The sequence below is a fragment of the Aegilops tauschii genome, chromosome 3 (genome assembly GCF_002575655.3).
Source record: "Aegilops tauschii subsp. strangulata cultivar AL8/78 chromosome 3, Aet v6.0, whole genome shotgun sequence".
In the NCBI taxonomy this organism is placed as follows: Eukaryota; Viridiplantae; Streptophyta; class Magnoliopsida; order Poales; family Poaceae; genus Aegilops; species Aegilops tauschii.
Window position 1 is genome coordinate 356,948,075 of NC_053037.3, and position 20,956 is coordinate 356,969,030.

Genomic DNA, 20,956 nt, shown 5'->3' on the forward strand with positions numbered 1-20,956 from the left:
CAAGTTATCCCCGCCTTGGGAAGGGCCCTTTGTGGTCAGCAAGAACTTGCACAACGGGTCATACTACCTTATCGATGTTCGGGAGCACAAAGATTCACGTAAGTCGGAGGAAGAGACCCGTCGGCCGTGGAACATAGCTCAGCTTCGGCCTTATTACACTTGAGCCACCGGCTCTCATAATGTACATATTTCTATAGCCATGTATATATTATGATAAATAATAAAGCAGGACCTCTGTCCTTTTCTCCTCCAAAGGTAAATGTGTTATTTCCATTACAACATTACATGGTCACTTGGAGGTGGATCCGGCTTATGATCGCATTCGAATCTAGCCGTTAACAATATGGTCACTTGGGGGCTTCCTGTTCAAACATAGGTCGTATTCGAACCAAAGAGAACATAGCTGTCGATACCCACTTGATTGGCAAATTGCCGAGCTCATTGGGGAGTTTTTTTTATCATATTTGAATCATAGCTCAACCCCCTTTTGGGAACCGACGTGGATCGTATTCGAATCAGCGTCGTTAAACAACTCTTAAGGTCATTTGGGGGCTTCCTGTTCAAACATAGGTCGTATTCGAACCAAAGAGAACATAGCTGTCGATACCCACTTGATTGGCAAATTGCCGAGCTCATTGGGGATTTTTTTGATCATATTTGAACCATAGCTCAACCCCCTTTTGGGAACCGACGTGGATCGTATTCGAATCAGCATCGTTAAACAACTCTTAAGGTCATTTGGGGGCTTCCTGTTCAAACATGGGTCGTATTCGAACCTAAGAGAACATAGCTATCGGTACCCTCTTGATAGGCAACGCCAAAGCCACTAGGGGCTATATGATCGCATTCGAATCTTAGCTTAACCCCTTTGGGACGGTTCTCTGGTCGTATTCGAACCAGAAGCCCCTAAGTTTTGATCTTTTGGTTTGCAACAAGTTCTTTTTGTCATATCAACAGTGTGCAGGGGCGGTTCTTACTCCGCCAGCTTAACTTTGATTAACAATAAGCATTATGGATGCTGGTGAACCGGAGTTGAATCCTCAACCTCATTATTTGGGTTGCGTAAACCGGAAGTGTACTTGAAGGCTTGCAGGTATGCTATTATGGTTACCTCGAGGATATAATTGAGAGCCGGTCTTTCATGACTTTGGTTCATATTCTGGGTTATATGAAAAATATATGACTCTCAGTGCGGAAAGCCGCGTAGAGACTTGTGATTTGTTTTCTTTGCAGGACAAGGAAAGACAGTTCTTTAAACTTAAGGAAAGTAAATGATCGAACATAACCCGGAGGAATATAAAAGAGCAGCTTCAACGGAATTAAGCACTCTACACGTGCACGATGGCACGACAAAATTAAGTGTTTGTCCTACTCTATTACAGGACTCCCCGAGTCCAAAAGGTGAGGCATTGTTTTTAACGTGTAACCATGAGCCGCCTAAGAAATCAAGGTGCTTGTTGGGTTGAAGCTCCCGGCTCATCCCTCTCCGCTCCTCCGGCTGTTTCCATGACCTGGAAGGTTGATGATTTCCAGTCAATGCCGCTCAGAGCTTCAAATTGAGCCTCATCATCAATTAACCCGGCCGGGTCAACTTCTGGGGCGAAGGTATGCTTACGAGTCGGAGGGATCAGGCTGACTGCTTCATAGCATGGAGTTGGGATCCTCTGATTCTCCGCGTCATAGCCCGGCTGATACTTGGTAAGGTCTGTGTCATTCCCAATCAAGGTGGCCACCGGGCGCACGCTCTTCACACAGGCGGCAAAGTCTTTCTGGTCAAAGGGGGTACCGTCTTCCTTCAGGCTGGGGTATCCAAGAGCGATGTCGGCCGGGTCTAGCTCCGGTAGAAACGCCTTGGCCCGGCTCAGAGCAGCTATAGCTCCGGCTCTTGCAGAAGCCCGTCTCAGCTCTTGGAAGCGTTGAGGAAGTGCGGCAAGCCGCCTGAGTACGTCTGCCAGGTGAGTGGGGACCTCATTGGACAGAGCCACAACGGCTAAAGCACGCTGTGACCCGGTGTAGAGTTGCTCCACCAAGGTGTAAACAGCCTTCAGCTTGGTCAGCATGTTCTGATTGAGATTGGAGCTTCTGGGACCTATATAACAAAGTCAGGTGAGCTGATGGCAATGGTGGGATTTATGAGACATGAATGATGTAAACTTATTTAAATCTTACAGAATAACTTATCGAAGATTGCGGAGACCATCTGCAATACATGGCATTTTAAGCCGGAGAGTTCGGCGGTTCTTTCAGTAAGAGCAGCCTCCGCTTGTTCGGCCCGGCTGAGCAAGGCAGTCTTCTCATCGGCCCAGGCTTTTCTTTCTGTTTCAAATTTTTTCTTCAGTTTTTCTTGTGCAGAGACACTGAACTCAAATTTGGCATTTTCCTTCTGGGTCTCATTTTCCTGAGTCTTCAGGCGGGTCTTCAGGTCAGAGATTTCCGACTCAAGTTTCTTACAGGCAGCCTGTACAAGTTCCGGGTTACAGTTTGAGTGATTCTCATGCAACATTAAAGTCCCAAGCACTTTGCAAGCAAAGACACTTGGCACTTGGGGGCTAATGTAGGCTGAGAAGCTTTAATTACAATGCCGGTTCATGAAAATAAGTCCCAAGCACTTTGCAGGCAAAGGTGCTTGGCACTTGGGGGCTAATGGGCAAAGTTGCTCAAGTACTTGATTAAAACATAAGGTAAAAGACCGGTTCACCTAGGCTGTTTAACCCGGCCCTTGAAGTGTCACCAGGTAAGCCGGTATTAAGTCTACAACATATTCTATCATAAGTAATAGACTTGGGGGCTAGCATGGTAAGGATGACTATGGAGTAAACAAGGGAATTATACCTCAGATTTTTGTTGTATCTGTTTCACCATATCAATTTCCAGGTCCCGGCTGTGGTGCACTTGACCAATATAACCAGCAACAATGTCTCCAATGCTCAAGTTAGCATAGTCAGTGATATCCAGTCTGGCCCTGCGGCGCTCCAGCAGTTCTTCTTTAGCAGAGCATCTAGCCAGCACAGTGGGTCTTCCCGGCTCAACATATTCGGTCCGGGTAATCACCACATCCGGGTCATCGGCCGGTTGAGCTGAGCTGGGAATCTCCGGGTTGTCAGAACCCTCCATGGCTTGTTCTTCAGTTGGAGAGGTGGTTTCTGGAGCTGGTGCAGACGGCGGCTCAGAGGCAGAGGCGTTGGGTTCAGTCAAGACCGGTTCTTCGACCGGGTTACTTTTCTTTGCCCTCTTGCTGAGCTTTGCTTGTGCGCTGAAAGTCAAAAGGTTAGTGCAAAAACATGGGTAAGATAAGCACAAAATAAGCTGATCATCATTACCCGGGTGCGGTCTTGAAAGCCGGCAAGTTAGATTGCATGGAGTCCCCGGAGGAAGGTGAAGTTTCCTGATAGTTTGAATCAGAAGAATTGAGTGGTTGGCGAGTGACGCCCGCCAAAGGATGAAAAGGATATAAGTTGGAGATAACCTCAGTCCGGCGCTTCCTTGATGCTTCAGGTAAGCCAGAGGAGAGGTCTGCTTCCCTGTTGGTCCGGGTTTGCCTCCGGCTCTCATGAATCTGTCGCTTCAAAAGAAATTGAGGATCTTGATAAGCTAAAGGATGTGAAAATCTTACTTTTTGGGTTACCCTTCGGACTTTCAGCCTTGGCAAGGGCTCCGAGTCGGAGGAAAGTATAGTTACCTCTTCAATCACCGGGTTACTCGCTCCGGTATCATCCTGCTGATAATCAATGTCAATAAGGTGGTTAAAAACAGACAAAAGAACCAAAGAAGAGCCTAAAGAATCAAGGGCTACCTCTGACTCGGAGGTGTCATCCAACTGAAGCAGGTCAGAGGCGCTAGGCTTACTCCCCTTCTTGCGGGGAGCGGCTCTCCTGGCGGCTTTTTTGACCTTCCTGGCTTTTTTAGCAGCCTCATGGTCATACCTGACCTTCCAGAACTTATCCTTAGCCTGAAAAATACAACAAAGGTTTCTTGAAGTTAGAGATGAAAATTGTTAAAATAAAAAGTAAGGTGTTCAGATCAGTAGCTTACCGCCGGAGCCGGGTTAGCTTTGCAGAAGGGACTTAAGCATGTCCTCCTGCAGTCTGCTAAGCTCTCGTTTAGAAGGGACTTGGTCATGTCATCAACGACGTCCTCAGGTAAGTCGTTGGGGCTGTGCCAAAGAGAATCATCCTTCCGGCCCGTGTAATCACACATTAAGCCGGGGCGGCGGCTTAGAGGAATCACCCGCCAAGCAATCCAGACTCGGACCAGATCAACGCCGTTAAGGCCATTTCCCAGAAGAGCTTTAATCTTGTTGATGGTGGGGATAAGTGGTTGACGTTCAGTTTGAGATAATTTGTCTGGCAGGGGGTGATTTGACTCCAGACGCAGGGCGCGAAAGCCGGGCAGAGGGTTCTCATCAGCCGGAGAAGTATCCTGGCAGTAGAACCATGTCTGGTTCCAGTCCTTTGGGTGGCTTGGCAGTTCAGCATAAGGAAAGAGGCAATCTCTCCGTCGTTGGATTGAAATTCCGCCAAGTTCCAAGCTAGGCCCGTTGGCACACTCGTTCTGGCGGTTCAGATAAAACAGCTCCCTAAAGAGCAGTAGGCTGGGCTCTTCTCCAAGGTACACCTCACAGAACACTTGGAAGTTACAAATGTTCGACACGGAATTGGGTCCAATGTCTTGAGGTCGCAGATCGAAAAAGTGCAGAACATCTCTAAAGAATTTTGAGCCGGGAGGTGCAAAACCCCGGCTCATGTGATCAGCAAATATCACAACCTCTCTATCTCTTGGTTGAGGTCTTTCCTCGGACGGGTCAGGGGCACGATAGGACATGACCTCCTTCTTAGGCAGGTAACCCGTCTTCACGAAGTCATCTAAGGTATTATCAGTAACATTGGATCTCACCCAGTTGCACGTAATGGGTGCCTTGGGAGCCTTGGGCGGCATTGTGAAAGACGAAAGCCTATGACAAAAGAAAATGTCCGGTTCAAATATAAGCCGGAGGAAGATTTCAGTTCAGTATTCAAGATGGCGGCTTATGAAGGGGCCTAATGATATATGGCTAATTGTGTCGGGTTATCTAAGCCGCTGTGGATATCATAAGTAATTCAAGTTGTTTAAAACTCTATCATGAATGAGCCGGAAATTTCACAGAGCATGGCCTCTTCTAAGCCGGAGATATGAGCCGCCATGGTTAACAGATGCAAGTTTTTGTCTAAGTGTTGCACAAACAAGTTTCACAGATTGCAGGGATTATTTTGGATCAAACGGTTGTTTGGAAAGGAAAAATCTCTAGACCTAAAAACTGATACAGAGAAGTTCATAAGCTCTAAATGAGGTCTTGTTGTGGACAAAGGGGATTTACTAGCATAAAAATGAGTGAGAAACTACTACCGCAGGGAGTCTGTACCATTTTTAGATCAAAGGGGAACCTCGGTGGCGGAACTGTGAAGAACTCGAGATGAACTACGAAGAACAGGGGAAGAACGACAGAACCCTAATGCGAATCTACTGTATGGAGTGGCAAGGACTTACTGGCGCTGATGAGATGCGGAGGTTGCCGCCGTTTCACTGGACCAGTTCAGGGTGATGCAGCGGCCGAGGTTGAGGAAGACAAGGGGCGCGGCGGCGGCGGCGGAGCTCGAGCTCTGGGGCGTCAGAGGAGGAAGACGAGGGATCGAGAGGAGTGACGAAGGCTTATGGGCCGGGCCTATTTATAAGGGTCGGCTGGTAAATGGGCGCGAGAAACGAGGAGGCTGAGGACTTGATTATCTTGCCGCTTGAACGCCTCGATTCTCGGGATGGTCATTAAGATAAGATCCGTTGAGATATGACAGAATAAAAATGAATTTAATGGAAGATGACGTCATGGCGGGTTACCAAGAATCCAGAGGATGACGTCACAGCGGGTTATAACCTTCGCACGAGCAGAAGCCGGAAGATTTTGTCTTAAAGGGATTGAAGATTGACATGAACCGGTTCAAATCAATCTGGGGCCTAATGTTGAAGATATAACCATTAGAGTCACCCGCCCAGGAGGGGCCGGGTTACGTCATAATGATCATCACGTGAAGCCCAGTACCAGGCTAGAGGATGGCGAATCGATAATGGGCTTAAGACCCGGAGGCGGCTTAAGGCCCGTAGTGATAAACCGCCATTATGGCAAGACTTGTAATGTAAGGCAAGAGTAGTTAATAGTCCGAGCCGGACACTGTTATAAGCCGGCCGGGACTCTGAGAGCCGCGGGGCGTCAACCTCTCTATATAAAGGGACGACCTGGCGGTGGTTCAGGGACAAGTAAGATCAAATCGATAACCAGGTAGGGCGGTTTAGCTCCTGGTCGTCGAAACCCTAATCAATACAACCTCAACTGGACGTAGGCTTTTAACTTCACTGTAAGGGGCCGAACCAGTATAATCCTCGTGTCCTTTGTCCCGCTTAACCCCTTTAAGCTTCCTAACTGCGATGGCTCCACGACTAAGACCTTGCTCGAGGACATCTGCCGTGATAATTCCACGACACTACCCCTACTTTGTCATTGGGTGAGGACACCGCAAGATTGAACCCAAAACTGAGCACCTCTCTCATTGCAAAAAGAATCAATCTAGTTGGCCAAACTAAACCAATAATTCAAAGAGAAATACAAAGATATCAAAATCATGCATATAAGAATTCAGAGAAGATTCAAATAATATTCCTAGATAATCTGATCATAAATCCACAATTCATCGGATCTCGACAAACACACCACAAAAGAACATTACATCGGATAGAACTCCAAGAACATCGAGGAGAACATGGTATTGAAGATCATAGAGAGAGAAGAAGCCATCTAGCTACTAGCTATGGACTCGTAGGTCTGTGGTAAACTACTCACGCTTCATCGCTAGGGCAATAGAGTTGATGCAGGTGCCCTCCGTGATCAAATCCCCCTCCGGCAGGATGCCGGAAAAGGCCCCAAGATGGGATCTCACGGGAACAAAGGCTTGCGGTGGCGGAAAAGTATTTTCATGGATGCTTCTTGAAGGAAATGTGCCCTAGAGGCAATAATAAAGTTGTTATTTACATTTCCTTATATCATGATAAATGTTTATTATTCATGCTAGAATTGTATTAACCGGAAACTTAGTACATGTGTGAATACATAGACAAACAGAATGTCCCTAGTATGCCTCTACTTGACTAGCTTGTTTATCAAAGATGGTTATGTTTCCTAACCATAGACATGTGTTGTCATTTGATGAACGGGATCACATCATTAGAGAATGATGTGATGGACAAGACCCATCCGTTAGCTTAGCACTATGATCGTTTAGTTTGTTGCTATTGCTTTCATCATGACTTATACATGTTCCTCTGACTATGAGATTATGCAACTCCCGAATAGCAGAGGAACACTTAGTGTGCTATCAAATGTCACAACGTAACTGGGTGATTATAAAGATGCTCTACAGGTGTCTCCGATGGTATTTGTTGAGTTGGCATAGATCGAGATTAGGATTTGTCACTCCGATTGTCGGAGAGGTATCTCTGGGCCCTCTCGGTAATGCACATCACTATAAGCCTTGCAAGCAATGTGACTAATGAGTTAGTTGCGGGATGATGCACTATGGAACGAGTAAAGAGACTTGCCGGTAACGATATTGAACTAGGTATAGTGATACCGACGATCGAATCTCGGGCAAGTAACATACCGATGACAAAGGGAACAACGTATGTTGTTATGTGGTTTGACCGATAAAGATCTTCGTAGAATATGTGGGAACCAATATGAGCATCCAGGTTCCGCTATTGGTTATTGACTAGAGATGAGTCTCAGTCATGTCTACATAGTTCTAGAACCCGTAGGGTCCGCACGCTTAACGTTCGATGACGATCGGTATTATGAGTTTATGTGTTTTGATGTACTGAAGGTTGTTCGGAGTCCCGGATGTGATCAAGGACATGACGAGGAGTCTCGAAATGGTCGAGACATGAAGATTGATATATTGGAAGGTTATGTTTGGACACCGGAAAGGTTTCGGATAGGTTCGGGCATTTGCCGGAGTACCGGGGGGTTACCGGAACCCCCCGGGGGGTTAATGGGCCTTCATGGGCCTTAGTGGAAGAGAGGAGGAGGCGGCCAGGTGGATGCGCGCGCCCCCCAAGCCCAATCCGAATTGGGGAGGGTGGCCGCCCCCCCTTTCCTTCTCTCCCTCTTCCCCTTCCTTCCCCTCTTAGTTGGACTTGGAAAGGGGGGAACCTACTCCTAGTAGGAGTAGGATTCCCCCCTTGGGGCGTGCCCCATGAGGTCGGCCGACCCCCTCCTCCACTCCTTTATATACGGGGGAGGGGGGCACCCTATAGACACGCAAGTTGATTTCTTAGCCGTGTGCGGTGCCCCCCTCCACAGATTTCCACATCGATCATATTGCCGTAGTGCTTAGGCGAAGCCCTGCGTCGGTAACTTCATCATCACCATCACGACGCCGTCGTGCTGACGGAACTCTCCCTCGGCCTCAGCTGGATTTAGAGATCGAGGGACGTTGATGATGACATAGACCTGGGGTAGGGTCATAGGCCTGGCCTATACGCCCTATCCAAGGTCACTGTCCTAGAAGCAAAGAAGCTCAAGAGACAATAGGGAGGGCCCAACAAAGGTGTCAAGTGCAATCCACTCGACCTACCAGCTACTCGGAGACCCCTCCTCCCTGAAGTCACTCGACCGTACAAGAATCCATTCGACTTATTGAAGACCAGGAGTCATCCAGAACAGCAACGAACAAGCGTTCACTCTGTAGCCTTTAAGGCCATTAAGGCATTTAAGGCTGGGGTTATCAGTAACGCCTCCTCTTTATGTACAACTCTTGGTAACGGAGGAGGGCCGGGGTCCTGGCGCACTCTATATAAGCCACCCCCCTCTTATGGCACAATGGTTCGCACCCCCTGAAACACACACACACACATAATCCAGTCGACCGCCTCCGGGCACCGAGACGTAGGGCTGTTACTTCCTCTACGAAGGGCCTGAACTCGTAAAACTCGTGTGTACAACTTCACCATAGCTAGGATCTTGCCTCCTCATACCTACCCCCCATTCTACTGTCAGTCTTAGATCCACGACAGTTGGCGCCCACCGTGGGGCCGGTGTCTTAGCGACTTTTTGGTGGAGTTGCGATTTTTCCCGATTCTCATCATCATGGTTTCCGCCGGCAAACTGGTTGAGGGCCGCGAGATCCGTCTTGGCGCGCTCGTTTTCGTGGTCGACGACTCCGCTTGGCTTCAGGAAGCTCCACTCGACGTCGAGGCGCTCCCCGTCCGCGGGGCGACGCACTTTCGCACGTGCGTCCGCGGCGTCCTTCTCCGGCAGCCGTCGACCCAGTATCGGTTGGCTCCTATGGTGTCCTCGCCCCCCACTGTTCGCCGGCGCAAGCGCTCCGGTCGGTCGCGGCTCCAGCAGTGGGTGAGTCACGCGGTGGCCCGTCAGTCGGCCACCCCACAAGTTGCGGCAATCGAGCCCGACGAGACTCTCTTCGGCCTGTTCGACTGGCTCCGTCGAGACCACATCCGAGTGTGACAGCAGCGATCCCGCGGCGGAAGTCTTGATGGTCAACGGACCACGCAGTCCTCCTGGCTTCCCCCGCGACAACGGTGGTGATGGCGGCGGTGATCCGTCGCGCGTTCATGAAGAGTACCGCCCCGAGCCCCTTTCTTCGCAGCAGAGGGAAGAGCTTCGCCGCCGCAATATGGATGCGCTTCACACTCCTATCGTTGGAGAAACCCCCGAGGTCCGGGCCTTGGAGGAGGCGCGCCTGGCCAACTTAGTTGAGCGCACTCGATTGGAGAACCTGCAACATGCACTCGACGAGCGTGCTCGGCAGCGGATCCCTGAGTCTAGTCGACGACAGCTTTTTCCGCCTCAACCTCAGGTATATCGCACTCCGATTCAAAATATCACGGCAGCGGCCCGCATAGCAGAGTCAATTCAGCCTTCCCAGTCGGAGGCTGGCAGAGGTTTGATGCAGATCCGGGCCTTGCTCCGGGCGGCCGGAGAGCAGAACACAGCAGTATCTCAGTCATGGAATAGGATTCATAGCAGATCTGTGATGGCAGATACGGTTCAGTCGGCTCACAGCCCAAGATCGCCCCCGTGGCGTGAAGGATGTGGACACAGGCAAGATCAATACAGAAACCACGAGCAATACGATCACCGACTCGGCCACGATGACCACCGTCGAGTGCCCACGCCTCCTCCAAGGAGTGGGTCATATGTTCCTCGGCAGCATGATGACAGACACCCCCATAGTGGCGGGCAAAGAGTACCAGTCGACCCGAGGGAGCCGGGCTTTGATGCGAGATCTATTCTCGTTCAAGGTCTGGTTGACAGGAACAGAGCACACAGAGAAGGCCATGACAGAGATTACCCGACTGGCAGCAGAGTGCACGTTTCAGGTCCCGAGTGTTTCAGCATAGCCATCAGGGCCGCAGTGATTCCTCCCAACTTCAGGTTGGCGACTGGAGTCAGCAAGTTTACTGGTGAGTCTAAGCCTGACACTTGGCTTGAAGACTACCGAGTGGCTGTACAAATTGGTGGTGGCAATGATGAAGTGGCCATGAAGCACCTTCCTCTGATGTTGGAAGGCTCGGCTAGGGCATGGTTGAACTAGTTAGCACCTGGCAGTATATTCAGTTGGAAGAACTCGCCCGAGTGTTTGTTAGGACTTTTGAAGGTACTTGCAAATGACCAGCGGGGTTGACAGAATTGCAACATTGTGTGCAAAAACTGAATGAAACCTTGAGAGATTATATCCAGAGATGGATCACATTACACCATACAGTGGAGAATGTGTCAGATCACCAAGCGGTTTGTGCTTTCAAAGAAGGCGTTAAGTATCGAGAGTTGAATCTGAAATTCGGTCGGACAGGGGATATGTCCCTGACTCGGATGATGGAGATTGCTACCAAATATGCTAACGGCGAAGAGGAAGACCGACTCCGGAGTGGCAAGCACAAAACAGTCGCCCAGGAAACCGGAGGAGGGAATTCCAGTCGGAGACAGAAGCGCAAGGCCGAGCCAGCTGCTCCTGGTGAAGCCTTAGTCGTGGCTCAAGGAAAGTTCAAGGGGAAGCCCAAAGGGCCCTGGACCCCCAAGAAAGTGAAAAATCAAGCCGGAAATGATGTGTTGGATTTGCCATGTCACATTCACATCAAGAAGGACGAAGAGGGTAATCTGATTTATCCTAAACATACCACTCGACAGTGTCGAGTTTTGATCCAGCAGTTCCGAGAAAAGCAACCCAATGAGAAGGAAAAGGAGTTGGACAAGGATGAGGATAAGGAAGAAGATGACGATGGTTTTCACAACGTCAATTCCACTCTGATGATTTTTGCCGATGTGGAGAGCAAGAGTCGACTGAAAGTTATCAATAGAGAAGTAAACATGGTTGCTCCGGCAACACCCAGTTATTTTAAGTGGTCTCAGACTGCCATCACATTCGACCAGTCTGATCACCTAGCGCGTATTGCCACCCCTGGGAGGCAAGCGTTGGTGGTCGACCAAGTTGTTGAAGGCACTCAACTGACCAAAGTGCTAATGGATGGTGGTAGCGGCCTGAATATCCTTTATGCTGAAACCTTGAAGGGAATGGGCATTCCAATGTCCAAGCTTAGTGAAAGCAATATGAGTTTCCATGGCGTTATACCTGGCAAGAAGGCTGAATCACTCGGCCAGATCGCCCTTGATGTGGTTTTCGGTGATTCCAAGAATTACTGCAAGGAAAAGTTGACATTTGAAGTAGTGGATTTCCAGAGTGCTTATCATGCTATTCTGGGTAGGCCTGCTTATGCATGTTTTATGGCTCGACCATGTTACGTGTACCTCAAATTCCAGAAGGGCTCAAAAATCGCCGATGCACAAATGGCAGCAGTCAAAATGCAAGAATACCGGAAGAATGCAGACCCGAGTGATTTGTTGCGAGCTAAGAAGCCTGCCAAAGATTCTGCATTTCAGTCGTCCGGTGAAACGAAGCCGATTCATATTCACCCGACCGATCCTAATGCTGCTCCTACTCATATTTCAACATCACTCGACAGCAAATAGGAAGAAGCGCTCATCCAGTTCCTCCGTGAAAACTGGGACATCTTCGCATGGAAACCCTCTGACATGCCGGGTGTACCCAGGGGACTGGCTGAGCACCGTTTGCGAGTTGACCCGAAAGTGAAACCAGTCAAGGAACATCTTCGACGGTCTGCCGTACAGAAGAGAAAGGCAGTTGGTGAGGAAGTGGCTCGGCTCCTGGCGGCTGAGTTCATCCGAGAGATTTTCCACTCCGAGTGGCTCGCCAATGTTGTCATGGTCCCCAAGAAGGACGACTCACTTCGCATGTGCATTGACTTCAAGCATATCAATTGGGCCTGCCCGAAAGATCATTTTCCTCTCCCCCGCATCGACCAGATCGTCAACTCGACCGCAGGATGTGAGCGCCTGTCTTTTCTAGACGCATATTCCGGGTACCATCAGATCCGACTGTATGGACCCGATGAGATAAAAACAACTTTCATCACTCCATTCGGGTGTTTTTGTTATGTCACCATGCCATTCGCTCTCAAGAACGTTGGAGCCACATTCATGAGGATGATTCAGAAGTATCTGCTCACTCAAATCAGTCAGAATGTGGAAGCATACATGGATGACATTGTGGTCAAGTCGCGTAAAGGTTCTGACCTGCCGGCTGACCTTGCTGAAACCTTTGCCAACCTGAGAAGGTATGATATCAAGCTTAATCTATGATATCAAGCTTAATCCATCAAAGTGCACATTCGGAGTTCCTGGCGGAAAGTTACTCGGCTTCCTCGTTTTCGAAGGAGGGATCGACGCTAACCCAGAGAAAGTTGGTGCCATACTCTGGATGAAGCGCTCTGTGCGTGTGCATGATGTCCAGAAGCTTACTGGTTGTTTGGCCGCCTTGAGTCGATTCATTTCTCGCCTCAGTGAAAAGGCATTGCCTCTTTACCAACTGATGAAGAAATCTGACAAGTTCGAGTGGACTCCTGAAGCTGATGCAGCGTTTGCAGAGCTCAAAGCCCTGCTTTCCACCCAGCCGGTGCTCGCTGCCCCAATCAGCAAAGAGCCCTTACTGCTTTATATTACAGCCACTGGACAAGTTGTCAGTACAGTACTCACGGTCGAGCGGGAAGAAGGAAAAACCTATAAAGTTTAGCGCCCAGTATACTACGTTTCTAAAGTTCTGACTCCATCCAAGCAAAGATATGCACATTATCAAAAGCTTGTTTATGGGATTTACATGACCACGAAGAAGGTTGCACACTATTTCTCTTATCACTCCATTACAGTCGTCAGCGACGCACCATTGTCAGAAATTCTGAACAACAGAGATGCAACCGGTCGAGTGGCAAAGTGGGCAATTGAACTCCTTCCCTTGGATATCAAGTTTGAGGCAAAGAAAGCTATCAAGTCCCAGGCAATAGCAGATTTCCTCGCCGAGTGGGTCGAACAGCAACTGCCGACTCAGATTCACTCGGAGCATTGGACCATGTTCTTTGATGGATCTAAGATGCTGAATGGTTCTGGTGCTGGGGTAGTATTGGTATCCCCCCGAGGCGACAAGCTCAGCTATGTACTCCAGATTCATTTTGATTCCTCCAACAATGAAGCTGAATATGAGGCACTTTTGTACGGGTTGCGTATGGCCATTTCACTCGGCGTCCGTCGCCTCATGGTCTACGGCGACTCGGATTTGGTGGTTAATCAAGTAATGAAGGAGTGGGACGTCAGAATCCCGGCTATGACTGGCTATTGCAATGTAGTGAGAAAGTTAGAGAAGAAGTTTGAGGGTTTAGAGCTCCATCACATACCCCGACTGAAAAATCAAGCAGCTGATGATTTGACAAAGATAGGTTCCAAGAGGGAAGCCATTCCCAGCAATGTGTTTTTGGAACATATTCATACACCTTCAGTTCAGGAAGATCCTTTCACTGAAGAGCCCCCACAACCAAAGAGTCCCACTGATCCGACTGAAGTCGAAGTCCCAACTGTGGTCGACTTGATCATGGAGGTTTTGGTCATCACTCCCGATTGGACAGTTCCGTACACCGCGTACATTCTTAGGAAGGAACTCCCAAAGGACGAAGAAGAGGCCCGACAGATCGTTCGTCGATCCAAAGCCTTTACTGTGATAAGAGGACAGCTGTTCAGAGAAAGTGTAACTGGAGTCAGCCAGAAATGCATATCGCCAGAAGAAGGTCGAGTGATCCTCAACGACATCCACTCGGGGACCTGTGGTCACAATGCGTCCTCTCGGACCATTGTGGCCAAAGCATACCGAGCGGGATTTTATTGGCCGCGAGCAAATGAGATGGCAAAAGAAATAGTCGACAAATGTGAAGGTTGCCAGTTTTACTCCAACATGTCTCACAAGCCTGGATCAGCCCTGAAGACCATTCCACTCATCTGGCCCTTTGCTGTTTGGGGATTGGATATGGTTGGACCTCTGAGAACGGGTAGGAGCGGCTTCACTCATGTGCTCGTGGCAGTCGACAAGTTCACCAAATGGATTGAAGCCAAGCCTATCAAAAATCTCGAAGCCAGTACTGCTGTCAGCTTCATCAGAGAATTAACATTCAGATATGGTGTTCCGCACAGCATCATCACTGACAATGGGTTGAACTTCGATTCTGATGAGTTCAGGGCCTTCTGCGCTTCTCAAGGCACTCGAGTCGGCTATGCTTCAGTCGCCCATCCCCAGTCGAATGGACAAGCTGAAAGAGCAAACGGGTTGATTCTCAAAGGACTGAAACCCCGATTGATGCGTGATCTCAAGCATGCGGCAGGCGCCTGGGTCGATGAACTTCCATCAGTGCTTTGGGGATTGAGGACAACTCCTAATCGGTCGACTGGCCGAACTCCATTCTTCTTGGTCTATGGAGCTGAAGCTGTACTTCCGAGTGACTTGCTTCACAATGCACCCCGAGTTGAGCTTTTCTCAGAAGATGAAGCATAACAGGCTCGGCAAGACGCAGTTGATATCCTGGAAGAGGAAAGAGAGATGGCCCTGATCCGGTCGACCATTTATCAGCAAGACCTGCGTCGATTCCATGCCAGAAATGTGAGGGGTCGAGCATTTCAAGAGGGAGACTTGGTTCTTCGTGTGGATCAGCAGAAACCACACAAGCTCGCTCCTGCTTGGGAAGGCCCCTTCATTGTCACCAGAGTTCTCCACAATGGAGCATACCACCTTTACAACGTCGAGCACAAGAAAGACGAGCCACGCGCTTGGAATGCGGAGCTGCTCCGCCCCTTTTACACTTAAGCTTTCGGACTGTTGAGATGTAATAAGAAATACCTTCCAGTTTGATTATTAAAGACACAATTTTTACAGTCTCATAAATGATTGTTGTTTCTTTTTTATTATCTAAACCCCCCAGTGGGTGGCTTAGCTGCGAACCCGTTTCGCCTAAGTTCGAAAAATCCTACCGAGTGGTGAGTAAGCCACACTCGGGAGCTTAGCTGCGAATCCGTTTCGCCTAAGTTTAAAAATCCTACCGAGTGGTGAGCAAGCCTCTCACTCGGAGGCTTAGCTGTGAATCCGTTTCGCCTAAGTTTGAAAAAATCCTACCGAGTGGTGAGCAAGCCTCTCACTCGGGGGCTTAGCTGCAGTCCAGTACTCGCCTAAGTTTGAAATAATCCTACCGAGTGGTGAGCAAGCCTCTCACTCGGGGGCTTAGCTGTAGTCCAGTACTCGCCTAAGTTTGAAAAATCCTACCGAGTGGTGAGCAAGCCTCTCACTTGAGGGCTTAGCTGCAGTCCAGTACTCGCCTAAGTTTGAAGAATCCTACCAAGTGGTGAGCAAGCCTCTCACTCGGGGGCTTAGATGTAGTCCAGTACTCGCCTAAGTTTGAAGAATCCTACCGAGTGGTGAGCAAGCCTCTCACTCGGGGGCTTAGCTGCAGTCCAGTACTCGCCTAAGTTTGAAAAATCCTACTGAGTGTTGAGAAAGCCTCTCACTCGGGGGCTTAGCTGCAGTCCAGTACTCGCCTAAGTTTGAAAATCCTACCGAGTGGTGAGCAAGCCTCTCACTCGGGGGCTTAGTTGTGGTCCAGTACTCGCCTAAGTTTGAAAATCCTACCGAGTGATGAGCAATCCTCTCACTCGGAGGCTTAGCTGCATTCCAGCACTCGCCTAAGTTTGAAACACATCCCTATCCGCAAGGACGATGAAGTGCAGGTCGACTGTAACCTTCTCTTCGGAGCTGCGCCACAAATACAACATGCGCTCCATCCTCATCCGCAAGGACGACGAAGTGCAGGTCAACCGTAACCTTCTCTTCGGAGCCGCGCCACAAATACAACATGTGCTCCATCCTCATCGCAAGGACGATGAGGTGCAGGTCGGTTGTAACCTTCTCTTCAGAGCTGCGCCACAAGTATAACGTGCGCTCCATCCCTATCCGCAAGGACGATGAGGTGCAGGTCGACTACAACCTTCTCTTCGGAGCTGCGCCACAAGTGTAACATGCGCTCCATCCCTATCCGCAGGGACGACGAGGTGCATGTCGATTGCGACCTTCTCCTCAGAGCCGTGCCACAAGTATGACGTGCACTCCATCCTGATCTGCAAGGACGACAAGGTGCAGGTCGACTGGGCCTCCTCCTCAGAGCTGCATTTCAAGTACAAAGACTATTCCGAGTGAAGAACAAGTTCCACTCGAAGGCAAACACAAGCATACGCAGAGATAAACCAAGTTCAGATAAATCCTAAGGTTCCGGACCACGGATCAAAAGTACTCGGGCATCAAACCCGAAGAAGTTTAACGATTACACGATCACTCGGCATTCCGAGGCAAATAAAGGTGGAGCATAATGTTTTTTGGTCACTCGTCAGGAGAAGGACTGGCTGGATCGCAGAAACTGTCAAGGTGTATGCTATCTACGATGCGAGTGGCGACGTCAAGGAAAGTGTCCATGAAGGACTGGAAAGTGTGCCTTTTGGTGTTAGCGACCTTGAGCTCCGCCAGCTTATCTTCTTTGACATCCTTACAGTGCACTCGAACCAATGACAGGGCGACATCAGCACCGCAGCGAGCAGATGATTTCTTCCATTCTTGCACTCGGTCAGGTATTTGATTCAGTAAGCCATTAGAGACTCGAGGTCTTGAGACAATTCCGCCTGAGGCCAGAGTTCAGCATCAACCCGAGTCATCGCCGCCTTCAGACGGGCAAGACAAGGGACTGCGCTGTCCATGCGGGATTCCAACCGCAGCACATTCATCGCGATGTCATCTTTGACTGGACAGTTTATGGGATCAAGATCCGTCTTGACCCGCCCAATTTCTGCTTCAAAGTCCTGGCAAAGTTCTGCGCAGTCGAGTAAATAGTGAGTCGACAATATAGTAAGATCTATCAATCGACAGCAACAAGTCAGTCGAACAACAATACCTTCAAGCTTTAAGATCAGTTTTGCAGCAAGCTGGCCGAGATAAGATTCTAACTCGCCCTTCTTAGCTTTGAGGTTTCCAATCTCATCAGTCAGCTTGTCCTTGTCTTTCTTCAGTTGATCGACCTCCCGATTGGCATCAGAGACAGCGGTCTTCAGTTTGGAGTTCTCTTCTTCTAACTTGCCGACTGAAGCAAGCTTCTTGTCAGCAAGTGCCATTTTCTCTCGCGCCTCCTTCTGGGCAGCAGCAAGATCCAGATCCTTCTTCTCCAGAGCTTGTTTCATTTTCTCTAAAGAAACAACATTCTTCAGACGAGCTTGGAGTTGACGGTTTTCACTATGCACATCTGTTCGAGTGAAGTCACCCGGTTCAAAGTGACTAAAAAAGGAAAAAACACACGGAAAAGTGTTAGTCGTAAGATGGACAGTTGACGATTGGTTACCTCCCATGGCAGCTACTTCGTCACGAGCAGTCTTGAGGTTCTTCTTGGCCAGTTCCAGATCAAGGTTGAGGCTGATTTGCTGCTTGTTCAGTGTAGAAAGTTGAGCCCCAAGATCACAAGATTTCTGCAGTCAACATATAAGACATATCAGTCGACAGAAGCAAAAGAGCATCACGGTGAAAGTTACTCTAAGACTACCGCCGAATCAAACATTCAACGGTAGTCTCGGGGACTATACCCAGTGGGTGCACTTAGCGTGCCCCCACTGGTTTGATTCAACACTCGGCATGGTCTGCCCAGCTCGAGTCGTAAAAAAAAGCGAAGAAAGTTGTTCTCAGACCATAGTCGACTGCCGGCAGTCGACCACGGTCTCGGGGACTACACCCAGTGGGTGCACTTAGCATGCTCCCACTGGTTCAGGTTTTCACTCGGCATGGTCCACCCAGGCCAAGTGAGAAAATTCAGATTCTCAGACCACATTCGACTGCCCGCAGTCAACTATGGTCTCGGGGACTACATCCAGTGGGTGCACTCAGCGTGCCCCCACTAGTTCAAAAATTCAATCGACTCAATCCAAGTCGACTCAAGTGGAAGACCTATACAACTTTAAGGCAGACAAACCCCAGTGGGTGATCGGATAAGAAACAAGATTAGTCGGAAATCAACTAACCTGGACATTGGTTTGCAGAGCAGCGCCGGCGTTGTAGGCCACCTGACTGGCCTCGTGCACCACTTTCATCTGCCCCATCACAAGGTTCAACTGAAGAAGAGCTTCCTTGGCGGCACTCGGTGGGTCGTCTGGAGTTTGGTACGCAGTGAAAAGCGATGATGGCAGGGCAGTCGAAGCAGCCGCTGGGTCTGATGCGTGGAGTTGTACTGGAGCAGCAGGAGTCTGAGCAGCCGACCCTGATGGGCAATCAGTCGACAACGGGATAGCGAAAGTGACGTTGGTGCGAGCCGGATCTGTGGATCGCTCGACCGCCGTCCCAGGCATTGGTGTCGACTGAGGAACCTGAACCTCAGGCACTTTCCCGCTCGGTCCCTTGTCCCTCCTCCTCCTTTCCCTCAGAGGCACTTCTTCTTCATCGTCCGGAAGCACGACAACATCTCGTGGAGCTATAAAAAATAGAAAAAACTCAGAGATGCAACTGACGAACAATCCAATCGACAAAATAAATTCGAGTCGAGCAGACTTACTAGCTTTGGAGGTAGTCGCGTCATCGGTTTCCTCGTCGTCTGGGACCTTGTCGATATCCATATCAATCGCGGCAGAGGCTGGGCTGGAAAAGTGCACCATCCACTCGGTCAGAACAGGAGAATCAGTCGGAGCAAGGAAACACGGAAAGAACATTTACCCAGAGGCAACAGGAACATCCATCTTAATCTTAGGCAAGGTCTTCCGAGCCTTTGAGGGGTTGATCTTGGGCTGCTTGGTGACTTTCTCCGCCAGCTCCGGAGTTGAAGACCGAGCGCGCTTTTGCGTTTGAGCGCTCGAGGCCACAACCTTACCGCGCCTGCCCGCTGGATCATGGTGCTGCTTGGATCGACGTTCTGAACGAGGCGGTGAGTCGACTACCTCCTCGTCGTCTGACTCGTCGCTCTCGTCTTCATCATCGTCGTCCGGCGACTCCCAGTCACCACTCTCCTCCGCGCTGTCCTCGCCCTCATGGTCCTGCTCTAGAGCTTGTTCGCCATTGGCCATTGAGTACATCTCTGTATAAATCTACAAGACAAGAAGTCGAGTGGAAATCAGTCGGATTAAAAGAATAGTCGGAAAATGTATCCAAATGCAATCGGTTATAGCGGCCGAACCTTGTCTGGCTGATTGCTGTCGCTAAAAGGATCGACTCTCCTGGCGCCCCTGGGGTTGTCCTTGTTTCCGGTAATACTCCTCAGCCATTGGGCCACTGTTTTGGCCGGCACCTCCTCCGGATGAACCCGAGCGGTGTCGCCAGCTCTGGAATACATCCACATAGAGTGGTCACGAGCCTGGAGCGGTTGGACGCGCCGACTGAGGAATACCTCCAACAAATCCATGCCGGTGACACCTTGGTTGATCAGCTGGACCACCCTCTCGACCAGCATGGCTGTCTCCACCTTCTCCGCGGCGGTCACTTTCAACGAAGAGGGGGTCTGAACACGATCAAAGGAAAAAGGGGGAAGTCCAGTCGACTGGCCTGGGGTCGCGATATCCTGGCAGTAGAACCAGGTCGACTGCCAGCCCCTGACCTACTCAGGAAGGGTCATCGAAGGGAAGGAACTCCTCTTCCTCTTCTGGATACCCAAACCCCCACACATCTGGATAACGTGGGTTTTCTCGTCATTCAAATTTGCTTTCTTCACCGTCTTGGAGGGGATGGTGAAAATGTGCTTGAAATGACCCAGTGCGGTCGACACCCCAAGAAATTCTCGCACATGGACACGAACGCGGCAAGATATGTGATGGTGTTGGGAGAAAAAGGATGGAGTTGGGCCCCGAAGAAATTCAAGAAACCCCGAAAAAAGGATGCGGAGGAAGCGAGAAACCGCGGTCGACATGGGTGGTGAGCAGAACACACTCACCCGGCCGCGGCTGCGGCTCCGTCTGCCCCTCCGGCAACCGTGTAGCCTTGTGGACGATCAGCCCGGACTCAGCCAGCTTGTCCAAATCTTCCTGCCGAAGCGAGGATCGGATCCAATCGCCCTGGATCCAACCCGACGGCAGCCCCGACCGCGACGAAGACACCCGATTCGTCTTCTTGCCTTTTGCCGCCCCCGTCGCCTTCTTCACGCGTTCCAGCGCCGCCGTCTTTTCCTTACCCATGGTGGCGGAGCGGCGGCATCAAGAGCGGAGAAGCCGGATGCGGTGGAGAAACAGAGGAAGAAGAAGAAGAATGGACGCGCATAGTGCAGACGCCTCAGCCTCGTCACTTTTAAAGGCCCACTTCCGAGTGGCTAACGCGTGGGCCCGGGCGATCCTGTCAAATCCCTCAACAGTCGCGCGCAGGATACGTGGCGAAAAAGGTGGCACAGAAATCAAAACGTCCCTGTTTATCCACCCCGCTTACCACGGCGCGCTCCGCCCCGCGCGCTTCCCCGAAATTTTGAATCCCGT